This window comes from Callorhinus ursinus, unplaced genomic scaffold (assembly GCF_003265705.2).
Source record: "Callorhinus ursinus isolate GAN/ISIS: 27379988/994484 unplaced genomic scaffold, GSC_fseal_2.0 scaffold23, whole genome shotgun sequence".
NCBI classification, from domain to species: Eukaryota; Metazoa; Chordata; class Mammalia; order Carnivora; family Otariidae; genus Callorhinus; species Callorhinus ursinus.
The window spans coordinates 23,678,263-23,691,564 of record NW_027397085.1 but is presented as its reverse complement, the minus strand read 5'-3'; the positions used below and the strand labels follow the sequence as shown (position 1 = coordinate 23,691,564).

At 40.4% G+C, this 13,302-nt stretch overlaps 1 pseudogene; it reads right to left on the bottom strand.

The window, feature by feature from the left end:
* Positions 1–9,981: 9,981 nt before the first annotated feature.
* LOC112808946 (nicotinamide phosphoribosyltransferase pseudogene) lies at positions 9,982–11,158 on the bottom strand (annotated as a pseudogene).
* Positions 11,159–13,302: the final 2,144 nt, after the last annotated feature.

Below are 13,302 nucleotides of genomic sequence, written 5' to 3'. Positions count from 1 at the left end.
AGAGCTTCTATAATTTGTCCCAATGTTATCTTCTAGTGATTGCTGATACAGTACCAACTCGTGTTCTCAAAAGATGTCCTACAATATTGTGAAATCCCTGTTATTGTGTGAACATTCTCCCCTTCATAACTACCATTTTCAGCTACCTAATTTCAACTAGTTTTTCAAGGATAAAATCAATTTCTCCTTCCTTCTAGAATTCTATTGGTTAATACTGAATCTCTCCTTATAGAAAGAGATTGGGGGCACCTGGGCAGCTCTGTCGGTTAAGTGTCTGACCATTGATTTTGGCTCAGGTCATGATCTCAGGGTCATGGAATTGAGCCCCTCATTGGGCTCTGAGCTCAGCAGAGAGTCTGCCTGAGATTCTCTCTCCCTATCCCTTTGCCCCTTTCCCTGCTTATGTGCACTCTCTCTCTCTCTCTCTCTCTCAGCTAAATAAATCAGGCTTTAAAAAAAGAAAGAAAGAAAGAAAACTCTCTGTCTAGAGACTAGACAGCATGTAGCAGAATAGTTTAAAGTTCAAACTCTGCTATCAGAATGACCATGGTTCTGGTCTTTCTTAGCAGCTTACAAGCTCGTATCTTTTTTTTTTTTAATTTTTAAATTTTATTATGTTATGTTAGTTACCATACAATACATCATTAGTTTTTGATGTGGTGATCCAGGATCCAATGTTTTCGTATAACACCCAGCACTCCATGCAGTACGTGCCCTCCTTAATACCCATCACCAGGCTAACCCATCCCCCCACCCCCTCCCCTCTAAAACCCTGTTTGTTTCTCAGAGTCCATAGTCTCTCATGGTTCCTCTCTCCCTCCGATTTCCCCCCCTTCATTTTTCCCTTCTTTCTCCTAATGTCCTCCATGCTATTCCTTATGTTACACAAATAAGTGAAACCATATGATAACTGACTGTCTCTGCTTGACTTATTTCACTTAGCATAATCTCCTCCAGTCCCATCGATGTTGATGTAAAAGCTGGGTATTCATCCTCTCTGATGGCTGAGTAATATTCCATTGTATATATGGACCACATCTTCTTTATCCATTCGTCTGTTGAAGGGCATCTCGGCTCTTTCCACAGTTTGGCTATTGCGGACATTGCTGCTATGAACATTGGGGTTCATATGGCCCTTCTTTTCACTACATCTGTGTGGTTTAGGGTAAATACCCAGGAGTGCAATTGCTGGGTCATAGGGTAGCTCTATTTTTAATTTTTTGAGACACTTCCACACTGTTTTCCAAAGTGGCTGTACCAACTTGCATTCCCACCAACAGGGTAAGAGAGTTCCCCTTTCTCCGCAACCTCTCCAACATTTGTTGTTTCTTTCCCTGTCCATTTTGCCATTCTAACTGGTGTAAGGTGGTATCTCCGTGTGGTTTTGATTTGAATTTCCCTGATGGCTAATGATGATGAACACTTTTTCATGTGTCTATTAGCCATTTGTATGTCTTCTTCAGAGAAGTGTGTTTTCATGTCTTCTGCCCATTTTTGGACTTGATTATTTGTTTTTTGGGTGTTGAGTTTAAGAAGGTATAGATCTTGGATACCAGCCCTTTATCTGTAGTGTCATTTGCAAATATCTTCTCCCATTCTGGGGGTTGCCTCTTTGTTTCGTTGATTGTTTCCTTTGCTGTGCAGAAGCTTTTTATCTTGATGAAGTCCCAAAAGTTCATTTTTGCTTTTGTTTCCCTAGCTTTTGGAGATGTATCCTGAAAGAAGTTGCTGTGGCCGATGTCAAAGAGGTTACTGCTTATGTTCTCCTCTAGGATTTTGATGGATTCCTGTCTCACATTGAGGTCTTTCATCCATTTTAACTTTATCTTTGTGCATGGTGTTAGAGAATGGTCGAGTTTCATTCATCTGCATGTGGCTGTCCAATTTTCCCAGCACCATTTATTGAAGAGACTGTCTTTTTTCCATTGCATATTTTTTCCTGCTTTGTCGAAGATTATTTGACCATAGAGTTGAGGGCCCATATCTGGGTTGTCTATTCTGTTCCACTGGTCTATATGTCTGTTTTTGTGCCAGTACCATGCTGTCTTGGTGATCACTGCTTTGTAATATAGCTTGAAATTGGGCAACGTGATGCCCCCAGCTTTGTTTTTCTTTTTCAACATTTCCTTGGCGATTTGGGGCCTTTTCTGATTCCATACACATTTTATGATTGTTTGTTCCAGCACTTTGAGAAATGTCATTGGAATTTTGATCAGGATGGCATTGAAGATATAGATTGCTCTGGGTAGCATAGACATTTTAACAATGTTTATTCTTCCGATCCATAGGCATGGAATATTTTTCCATCTTTTTGTGTCTTCTTCAATTTCTTTCATGAGTGTTCTGTAGTTCCTAGAGTATAGATCCTTTACGTCTTTGGTTAGGTTTATTCCGAGGTATCTTATGGTTTTTGGTGCTATTGTAAATGGAATCGTTTCTCTAATTTCTCTTTCTACAGTTGCATTTTTAGTGTATAAGAAAGGAACTGATTTCTGTGCATTGATTTTGTATCCTGCCCATTACTGAATTGCTGTATGAGTTCTAGTAATTTGGGGGTGGAGTCTTTTGGGTTTTCCACATAAAGTATCATGTCATCTGAGAAAAGAGAGAGTGACTTCTTCTTTGCCAATTTGAATACCTTTTATTTCTTTTTGTTGTCTGATTGCTGTTGCTCGGACTTCTAGTACTATGTTGAACAATAGTGGCGAGAGTGGGCATCCTTGTCGTGTTCCTGATCTTAAAGGAAAAGCTCTCAGCTTTTCCCCACTGAGGATGATATTTGCTGTGGGTTTTTCATAGATGGATTTTATGAACTAGAGGAATGTTCCCTCTATCCCTATACTCTGAAGAATTTTAATCAGGAAAGGATGCTGTATTTTGTCAAATGCTTTTTCTGCATCCGTTGAGAGGACCATATGGTTCTTCTCTCTCCTTTTATTAATGTGTTCTATCACACTGATTGATTTGTGAATGTTGAACCACCCTTGTATTCCAGGGATAAATCCCACTTGATCGTGGTGGATGATCCTTTTAATGTATTGTTGGATCCTCTTAGGTAGGATTTTGTTGAAGATTTTGGAATCCATATTCATCAGGGATATCGGTTGGAAATTCTCCTTTTTGATGGGGTCTTTGCCTGGTTTGAGGATTAAGGTAATGCTGGCCTCATAGAATGAGTTTGGAAGTTTTCCTTCTGTTTCTATTTTTTGAAAGGGCTTCAGTAGAATAGGTATTATTTCTTCTTTGAATGTTTGGTAGAATTCCCCAAGGAATCCATCAGGCCCTGAACTCTTGTTTTTTGGGAGGTTTTTGATCACTGCTTCAATCTCGTTACTGGTTATTGGCCTATTCAGATTGTCAATTTCTTCCTGTTTCAGTCTTGCAGCTTATAGGTTTCCAGGAAGGCATCCATTTCATCCAGATTGCTCAGTTTATTGGCATATAGTTGTTGATAATAATTTCTAATAATTGTTTCTATTTCCTTGGTGTTAGTCGTGATCTTTCCCCTTTCAGTCATAATTTTATTAATTTGGGTCCTTTCTCTTTTCTTTTGGATAAGTCTGGCCAGTGGTTTATTGATCTTATTAATTCTTTCAAAGAACCAACTTCTAGTTTCGTTGATCCGATTTACTGCGTTTCTGGTTTCTAATTCATTGATCTCTGCTCTAATCTTAATTATTTCTCTTCTAATATGTGGCTTATGCATCGTTTGTTGCTTTTTCTCTAGTTCTTTAAGGTGTAGAGTTAGTTGGTGAATTCGGGTTTTTTCTATTTTTTTTTTGACTGAGGCTTGGATGGCTATGTATTTCCTCCTCAGGACTGCCTTTGCAGTATCCCATAGGTTTTGGACCGACATGTTTACGTTCTCATTGGTTTCCATGAAACCAATGTTTAAGTTCTTCTTTGATTTCCTGGTTGACCCAAACATTCTTGAGCAGCGTGGTCTTTAGCTTCCAAGTGTTTGAATTTCTGCCAAATTTTTTCTTGTGATTGAGTTCTGGTTTTAAAGCATTGTGGTCTGAGAATATGCAGGGAATAATCTCAGTCTTTTGGTATTGGTTGAGACCTGATTTGTGACCCAGTGTGTGATCTATTCTGGAGAACGTTCCATGTGCGCTCGAGAAGAATGAGTATTCTGTTGTTTTAGGGTGGGATGTTCTGTATAGATCTATGAGGTCCATCTGGTCCAGTGTATCGTTCAAAGCTCTTGATTCTTGATTTTCTGCTTAGATGATCTGTCTATTGCTGTGAGTGGCGTATTGAGGTCTCCTACAATTAACGTATTGTTATCAATATGACTCTTTATTTTGGTTAACAGTTGGCTCATGTAGATGGCTTCTCCCATGTTGGAGGCATAGACATTTACAATTGTTAGATCTTCTTGTTGGATAAACCCTTTAAGAATGATATAGTGTCCTTCTGTGTCTCTAACTACAGTCTTTAGTTTAAAATCTAATTTGTCTGATGTAAGAATTGCTACCCCAGCTTTTTTTTGAGGTCCGCTGGCATGGAAGATGGTTCTCCATCCCTTCGCTTTCAGTCTGGATGTCTCTTTAGGTTCAAAATGAGTCTCTTGTAGACAGCATATGGATGGGTCCTGTCTTTTTATCCAATCTGCAACCCTGTGCCATTTTATGGGAGCATTTAGGCCATTCATGTTGAGAGTGATTATTGAAAGATATGAATTAATTGTCATCATGTTGCCTGTGAAGACGTTGTTTTTATAGATTGCCCCTGTAAATTTCTGTTGTATATCGCTCTTGGGGTCTTTCTCCTTTTATAGAACCCCGCTTAATATTTCTTTCAGGGCCAGCTTAGTGGTCACATATTCTTTCAGTTTCTCCCAGTCTTGGAAACTCTGCATCCCTCCATCCATTCTAAATGACAGCCTTGCTGGATAAAGTATTCTTGGCTGCATGTTCTTCTTGTTTAGTACCCTGAATATGTCTTGCCAGGCCTTTCTGGCTTGCCAGGTCTCTGTGGATAGGTCTGATGTTATTCTGATATTCCTCCCTCTGTACATAAGGAATCTCTTCCCCCGACTGCCCTTAAGATGGTTTCCTTGGTTCTAACATTTGTGAGTTTTACTATTAAAGGCTGGGGTGTTGGCCTGTTTTCCTTGATCTTGGGAGGGGTCCTCTCTGCCTCTAGGACACAAATTTTTGATTCATTCCCCAGATTAGGGAAGTTCCCAGCTATGATTTGCTCAAATATATCTTCTAGTCCTCTCTCTCTCTCCACTCCCTCCAGGATTCCAGTAATGCTGACATTGGAACGCTTCATGGTGTCACTTATTTCTCTGATTCTATTTTCATGGATTCTGAGTTGTTTTTCCCTGGCCTCTTCTTTTCCCTTTTTATCTATTAAATTGTCTTTGAGGTCACTAATTCGTTCTTCTGCCTCACTTACCCTAGCTGTTAGACTATCTAGATTAGATTGGATCTCACTGATAGCATTTTTAAGTTCTGCCAATTCAGTTTTCATTTCTGCCCTTAGAGACTCTTTGTTGCCATTAATTGATATCTCCATTCTAGCTATTGTCTTCACAATTGCTAGCCTGAATTCCATCTCCGACATCTTGGTTATATCTGCATCCGTTTGTAAATCTGTGGCATAAGTCATAATCTCTGAGACTTTCCTATGTTGGGGGTTCCTCCTCCTAGTCATTCTGTTGAGGGGTGGTTGAGGGAATGTATAGAGTCCAAATTATTGACCAGAACCCAAGCAAGATGCACTGTTTTCTAGGGACTTTTGGGTTGCTGGCCTCTTGTTCTCCCAGCCTGTCTTCTGGGGTTGGGGCCTGCTGCACTGTTACTCAGGCAACCCTGTTTGGGCAGAGTTGCCCTGCCCCCCTGTGGGGGGGATGGGCTCAATGAAAACCAGTTTTGGGGGGCTTTTGTTCTCTGGCGGCTTTCCCTGGTGGCTTTCTGTGTCTCTCCCAAGAGTCAGAGCAGAAGAGACCATTTCCAACCCTCTGCCTCAGAGCAGAGAGATCGCAGTCTGTTCTTCAGTGAGCTCTCCAGGACACACTATCTCTGTTTCTGTCTGTGCTGCTATAAACTGTAGCGTCCTGGGTTGTGCACCCTTCAGCAGGGCTTCCAGTCCTCATTTCCAGGTCGGGGCACGTCTCTGCCCTTTGTGCTTCTAAAACCGCTGGCTGCCCCCAGTTCGCACGCCCGCCCCACCACTCTGGGTTTCCATCCTGGGGGCTGCCCTAAAGTCCTTTCCCCGCTGCTACTGGTCTGCGAGTCTGTGACCCATCCCCAGCACGCGAGGCTGTTACTCACCGCTGGTTTAGGATCCCCACGGCCAGGCTCCCTCCTCCTGCTGTTTATCCTCCAATATCTGCCCGCAGAATCACGGCTCCCCATTTCGTACCTCGGAACCAACCACCTGAGATATTCTGTTTGCAGAGATCCAGATCTTCTTACGTCTCAGGCTGATTTCGTGGGTGCTCAGAGTGGACTGGTAGATATCCAGCTCAATTCTGGGGACCTGTTGGAATAGGGTCCCCTACTCCTCTGCCAAATTTTCCCCCTCCCACACACCACAAGCTCATATCTTTAAGCAAGTTACTTAATGTTCCTGAGTGTTAGGTTTATTTATTTTTTTTTTTGGAGTGTTAGCTTTTTTACCCATAAATGGACATAATAATAAGCTCATTACCAAAGGACTGTTGTGAGGGTTTAAAAAGATTTGTGTAGAGTCTAGTTCATGGTATATGCTCAAAATATGTTAGCTGTTGTTAACTTTGTGTCTTGAATGGCACCAGGCACAGGACCACAACAATAAATACGTGTTAGAATGTATAGAACCAAGTCAGGGATCTGCAGCTGTCTAGGTATTTGGACTACAATACAAAGAAAGCATCAAGAAGCAAGTAAACCCCTGCACTCAGACAACATGTTTTAAAGAAGATGTGTCCCTAGAGAAACTTCTATTTATTTAACTAGTCATGAGGAAGTTTGGTCTTTCCTTCCTGCCATTCCCTTGACGAGCTCCTTTTCCTCATCTGCACTTGTTTCTGTGAATTCTTAGGAAATCTCTAGGCATTTTCTTTTCCTGTATAAGTATGCTAACTTTCTTTGAATAAAGTCCATTCTTTTTTGTCTGTTTACTTTACCTATAGGACTTTGTGGCTCAACCATGGTGTCTGTTTAATTGAGGGGGGTATTTTATTTCTATCATGGCTTATTAGAATAATGAAAGAGTGGTTATGTGTGGATTGCACATCCTTTATTCCCTAATTGCTAGAGAGGACAAACAGAAAATTTCCTTAGAATCACCCTGTTGCTGCTCAGAATCCACATGGGCTTTGTGCCCTTGTGCTCACTGTTGTTGGGGATGAGGAGCTTCATCAGACTTTGACAGTGGTCCTACCCTGTTCAGCCAGTCATCAACTTTACAAAATGTTAAGAAATTATAAAGTCAAATTTGGGGAGAGAGAGAGAAAGGGAGAGAGGCAGGGACAGAGACAGGGAGGGAGGGGGAGAGAGAGAAAGAGAGACAGAGACAGAGACAGGAAGGGAGAGGAGAGAGACACACACAGAAATCCAACAAACTTACTTCCACATTCAGTCTACTCTTAAAGCTTATTTTATTTGGACTTCAGTTGTACCAGTCTTCATTTTTAATTGCTTTGTTGAAGATAGTAAATTTTTTTCATGGTCCAGCTGATAAATCTTCACAGTATGTTGGGTTTTGCAAAGTTGTAAATGGCTAATTTATTTTACATTTATTTTTCTGCCAGGGTTGAAGGACCAAATCTGACTTTGCATTTGGCATGAACTTTTAGCACCTTTTTGACGACAGCATTTATTCTTCTCACTGACATCGACTCCCTCAGAAAGCTCACGAATCTTAAAAGCTACCATTTGGCAGTTGATTTTATCCTCCTGTTATGTAGTATGTGCAGAGGTGCACCTTCCCAAACCTCTGTGAGAACTGAAGAGCTTCCTCCAGCTGCTGAGGTTATTGGTGGCTCACAGCACTTAGCAGAATCCCTTTCTGGGTGATGTTATCAGCCAAAGAGTTTCTTCAAAGCCAAGGTTAAGCCCTCTGCCTACGGTCTGGACACACCCTACCTACCCTGATCAGCACAGGCTTGTGAAAGCTGGGCCCTTTGCCTCAAAGGGAATGCCTTAGAAGGGCCATCCCATTTCCGTGGGATTGACTGAGGCCTTTCTTGGGACTAAATCATAGGTAAATCTTCTCTTCCCAACTCTAGTTCTATCTCTTTCTCAAATGTGTTGATCTTGAGAGCATTCTTCAAGAAACTACTGTTTAGTATTATTTAGGTGTGAAGGAGATGATTGCCACTGAAAAGATAGTTACTCAGTTCTCAAGAAGAGGGGACCCACCACACCATGGTGGGCAGCACAGGGAAACGCTGGGGTCAGTCAGGAGTCAGTGGGAGAGGGAGGTCCTACGAGCAAGAGATATGAATGGCATTTTCAAGGGAAGGAACAAATGATGTCCACTGACTGCCATGGAGGCAGCACTTACCCAGTAGGGGGTATGGATTCTGAATTGTTAGGTTTGCATTTCAAAGAACACTTCAGGGCATCTGGGTGGGCTCAGTTGGTTAAGTGGCTGCCTTCAGCTCAGGTCATGATCCCAGGGTCCTGGGATGGAGCCCCACATCGGGCTCCCTGCTCAGTAGGAGCCTGCTTCTCCCTCTGCCTGCCACTCCCCCTGCTTGTGTTCCCTCTCTCTCTGTCAAATAAATAAAATCTTAAATAAAAATAAAACTAAATAAAAAGCACACTGATAGTCAGTTTGGTTGCTGTCTCTAGAAATTGGGCAGTCCCTCTAGTGCTGAGAAGGCCCCAAATGTCAAAGCAGCAGAATACAGAAAATGAAAGACAAGGTTAAGACAAGTTCCTACACAGACATCTTCATCTCAGATTCTGTCTCCCCGGGAACCATATCTAGGGTGTCTTTCATCTCTATAGCCACAATGCATGGTGTGTAGGCTCTTAGTTCTCTGAATGTTGTATGGGTAAATGCTTAATAACTGATTTTTCAAAAGAAAAAAAAAAACCCTAATCAGTGGCATTTGCCAGTTTGCATGGTGCAATGCTCCCGTCATGGCCAACCTCAAGCCATTATTGATGTCACTGGAAGTGGAGCTGGGGAGAGATGCATATAGTCAGTCCTGGGGAGCCAGTGGGAGCTGGTTCCAGCATATCACTGGCACCTCCTCAGAGAGAAAGAAGACATTTTTATGAAGCATTTTCACCAGCTAGAGTATAACAAAATGCTACATCACTAGGACTTAATGAGTTTTCATACTAATTCCTTACCTAACATTTCCCATATGTTGTAGGTTCACAACCTGGTTTTCTCCAGGGTTTGTTCTAACATAATTTTCAAACTGTTTAGTTTGAAACGCAAGCAACTTTGTGAAGGCCATACTTTATTTAAGGATAAATGGATTAATGAAAAAAAAGGCAATGTAATTTGTTTTCAAAATTTTTTTTAGAAGTCTGCACTCAAAAATCATGAAGAGTTGGAAAGACTCTTAAATCACTAAAGCTTTAAATATACCTTACACAATCTTGTTTGTACAAAAATACAAGTTAAATATAAACATAAAGCAATCATGGTAATTTTATTCAAATCTGTTTTATGTGATCTCCAGTTCTATATAAAAGTTTCTCAGTTCTGTTGTTTGTGAGGAGATCAGTACCAGATTGAATTACTATCTGTTGGCGTAGAGCCCTAAAAAGCTTACTTCAACATTAATCTCTGACATGATTAAATGCATTTCCTAATTAGAGATTACTTAAAAGTTGGGGAAAACAAATGAAAAGGGCAGTATGTTCATAAACCAACAAATAACATGGCTGTAATGTATCATAGAACATAAAGAAATACATCTGTAAATAAACATGACGTATTACGTACACATATGGAGGCCTGCTTACACGTGTACCCACACACCCACGTGTGCTCATATATCCAGTCATAAAGCAAGGCCTAATGTAATGCATTTTCTGGCTCATTCTTTAGTTTTGCACTTTTTCTTCATCATATTGAACAGCTCCTTGCCATCCTCCCATTCGTGAAGACAGTATGGAGAAGATCATAACCAAATTCTTCAAGGTATCTTTTTCTCAAGTGCAACAAATTTCTCTGCCATGTCCTATGTAAAGATAATCAGCCCTTTCTGGGCCTTTTGTTGGGATTAGCACCTGCATCCTTGAAGACATTAATCCCAAGGCCACGCAGTACCTAAAGGGAAAATTCAAGGAATTCCTTGTTAATTTCTGGAGCAGAGCTCCACCAGCACCAAAGGAAATATTTTAAAACTCCATTTTTGTTTTTTTTTGTTTTTTTTGTTTGTTCGTTTATACTTTCTGCAGCTTCACATGAGGTCTATCTATACCATCCCCTTGACTAACACTAAGATAACATGGCAGCAGCTTGTTGCCCTTTGAATTCTCAGTAAAGGGAATTTCTTACCTAAAATATCTAAAATCTTTAATATAGTGTTAAGAGGATTTCAAGAAGCAGGTCTAATTATGAGTGGTGCCTCTGTACAGTTTGATAGATCTTCATCCCCTATTGTCTCACACATATATTATAAATGGTATAGCTATTCCTGACTACAAATACAGGCACTGATGAAAACTGTGTTACTCTGTGTGCAAAAGCGTCTTTGTCGTGGTCTTTCCTTCAAGCTGTTTTGATGCTATTTACTGCCAGTGGAACAGAATAGCCTGGAACAGGATCTTTTGTTCCATATTTTCAATTAGAGCAATCCCTGCTACATACGTGTTCCTGTGAAGTTAACCAAGTGAGCAGGCGCTCCTAGCCAGCGGTGTCTTGGAAGAAGACTCCGCTGTAGCCAAAACCATGTAACTTTTATACCATCTAGGTGATCGCAATTTTCTAAGAAATATTTGGCCAGTATTTTCTTCTGCTCTCTAGAATTTGTACCCACTGTGATTGGATACCAGGACTGAACAAGAACAGTCTCAATCCACTTTGTAAGCCAGTAACACTCTGAATCTGTGTTTTCTATTGTGAAGAGAATATTTCCTCTGGCAGTGACAGAACCCTCAGGAACAGCTTTTATTTCTCTTGGAAGATGTTCATCATGTTTCTTAAGAATGTAGTTCTATCCCTTTTCATTAAAGACACCATCTTGGAAAGTTCACTAATCTTTTATTCTGAAATGTCTCTTCTGCTGTTCATCCTACCTAGTGAATTTTTTTTATTTCAGACACTGTCCTTTTCACTTCTGTAAGTATGATTGGGTCTCTTTTATATCTCCGGTGCCTCTACTTAACTCAGTCTTTCTTCCAGCTTGTTGAGTGGAGCAGCTGGAGTGCTGTCAGTGTTTTTTTCTTACCCTGCGAGGTGGATACATGGTGTTTGCTCTATATTACATATATTGCATTATATTACATCGGTAAATTTTACACTTCTATTTGATGTGCTTTTCTGCATGTGTATTATATTTCAAAATGAAACATTAGATGGTTCAAGAAATCATATTAGCTCCAGACTCAAAACATCCCAAATTCAGATATTTCTCATCATTTCCACCATTTCTATCCTGATCCAACCCTTCATCATTCCTTAACCTCACGATAGTCAACACCACCCCATTGGACTTGCTTCTTCTGTCCTTGCCCCTTCAGGCTACTTTGAGCTCATGGGCTAATGACATTGTTTTAAAATCCAAGTTAAATCACAGACCTGTACCTCTGAAACAAACAACACATTATATGTTTAAAAAAAAAAGCAGGAAGGGAAAAATGAAGGGGGGATATCGGAGGGGGAGACGAACCATGAGAGACTATGGACTCTGAGAAACAAACAGGGTTCTAGGGGGGTGGTGTGGGGGGATGGGTTAGCCTGGTGATGGGTATTAAAGAGGGCACGTACTGAATGGAGCACTGGGTGTCACACGCAAACAATGAACCATGGAACACTACATCAAAAACTAATGATGTAATGTATGGTGATTAACATAATAAAATTAAAAAAAAAAAATCCAGATTGGATGATGTCATTTCTCTGCTTAAACCCCAATGGCCTCCCATCTTACTCAGGGTCAAAGTCAAAGACTTTTTATATCTTCTATAGCCTTACATGATCTGACATCCTCTTATCGTGAACTTTTTTCTTCAAACTTGTGCCCTCTACATTAGCTACACTAGCCTCCCTTGTGTACTCCTAAATTCCTGTGTGCTCCCCTTCTTCAGAGGCATTGCACTCAAAATTTCCTATGTCTTGAATACTCTTCTCACTGATACCCCTGTGGCTCACTTCTGTATCTCCATCAAGTCTATATTCATATTTTATCTTCTTTGTAAAACTTTCCTCATTTCCCAGGTTGCATTAGTGTCTTTTCATAGGTACCCATATTTGCTTTTCTGTTTATTTATTTTTTTGCATACTTGCCACCATCAGTCATACTGTATATTTTATATTCATTTGTTCTTTGTCTTCCTCAACCTGAACATAAACTCTGTAAGGGAAATGATTTTTATCACTTTAAAAAAATTAATAGCTTGATGCTTCATTGCCTATATCACTGTCTTATATGACGTATGTACTCAGTAAATATTTGTTGAATGAATACTCTTAAATTATTATTCTCTACTTTCGGGTAATTTGTCCTCCTTGAAATTAAAAAAAAAAAGCCTCTATTGTTTATTTCAGTGGCTTGTACATAATGTGAAATTAATAGCTGTTTGTTGAATGAATGACTCCATGCCTAGCTAGTGGCAATGGAGTCCTGTTTTCCTAATGGTTACAGATGGGGAGTAGGAGTAGGCACTCTGATGGTCTATTCTTGGCTTTTTCTCTGACAGCATTCAATATGCATGAATATTCATTAGCTGTTTATTTTGGGACCAAAAGATCAAACACTCATTTAGTAAACATGTTGGTATGGAAAACACTGGAAAAGCCACTGCCGATTAAAACAAAGACCACATATTCTTCCAGGCTCCCAAAATGTGCCTGCAAAATGAAATGTGTCCCTGCATTCTACAGTGAGCTGCTAAACATGCATTTGCATATGCAGATACCGGATTCTGCCCACAGATCAGTTAATTGCCAATACAAAGCAGCTGCTGAGGACATATTTGCTTCTCTTGTAAAGGCCAATACAGTTGTGTGGGCCACAAATGAAATGCATGCTGTTGGATCTGCAGGAATTGTTTCAGAGACTGGACACGATTACCTCTTTGCTGAAATAAATTAGGGAGCTGTTGGTGTCAGTTCTAAAATCCCCCTGATTTCTCAAACAGGAAGTATTGCTTGTCTTCCATGAAAATATGC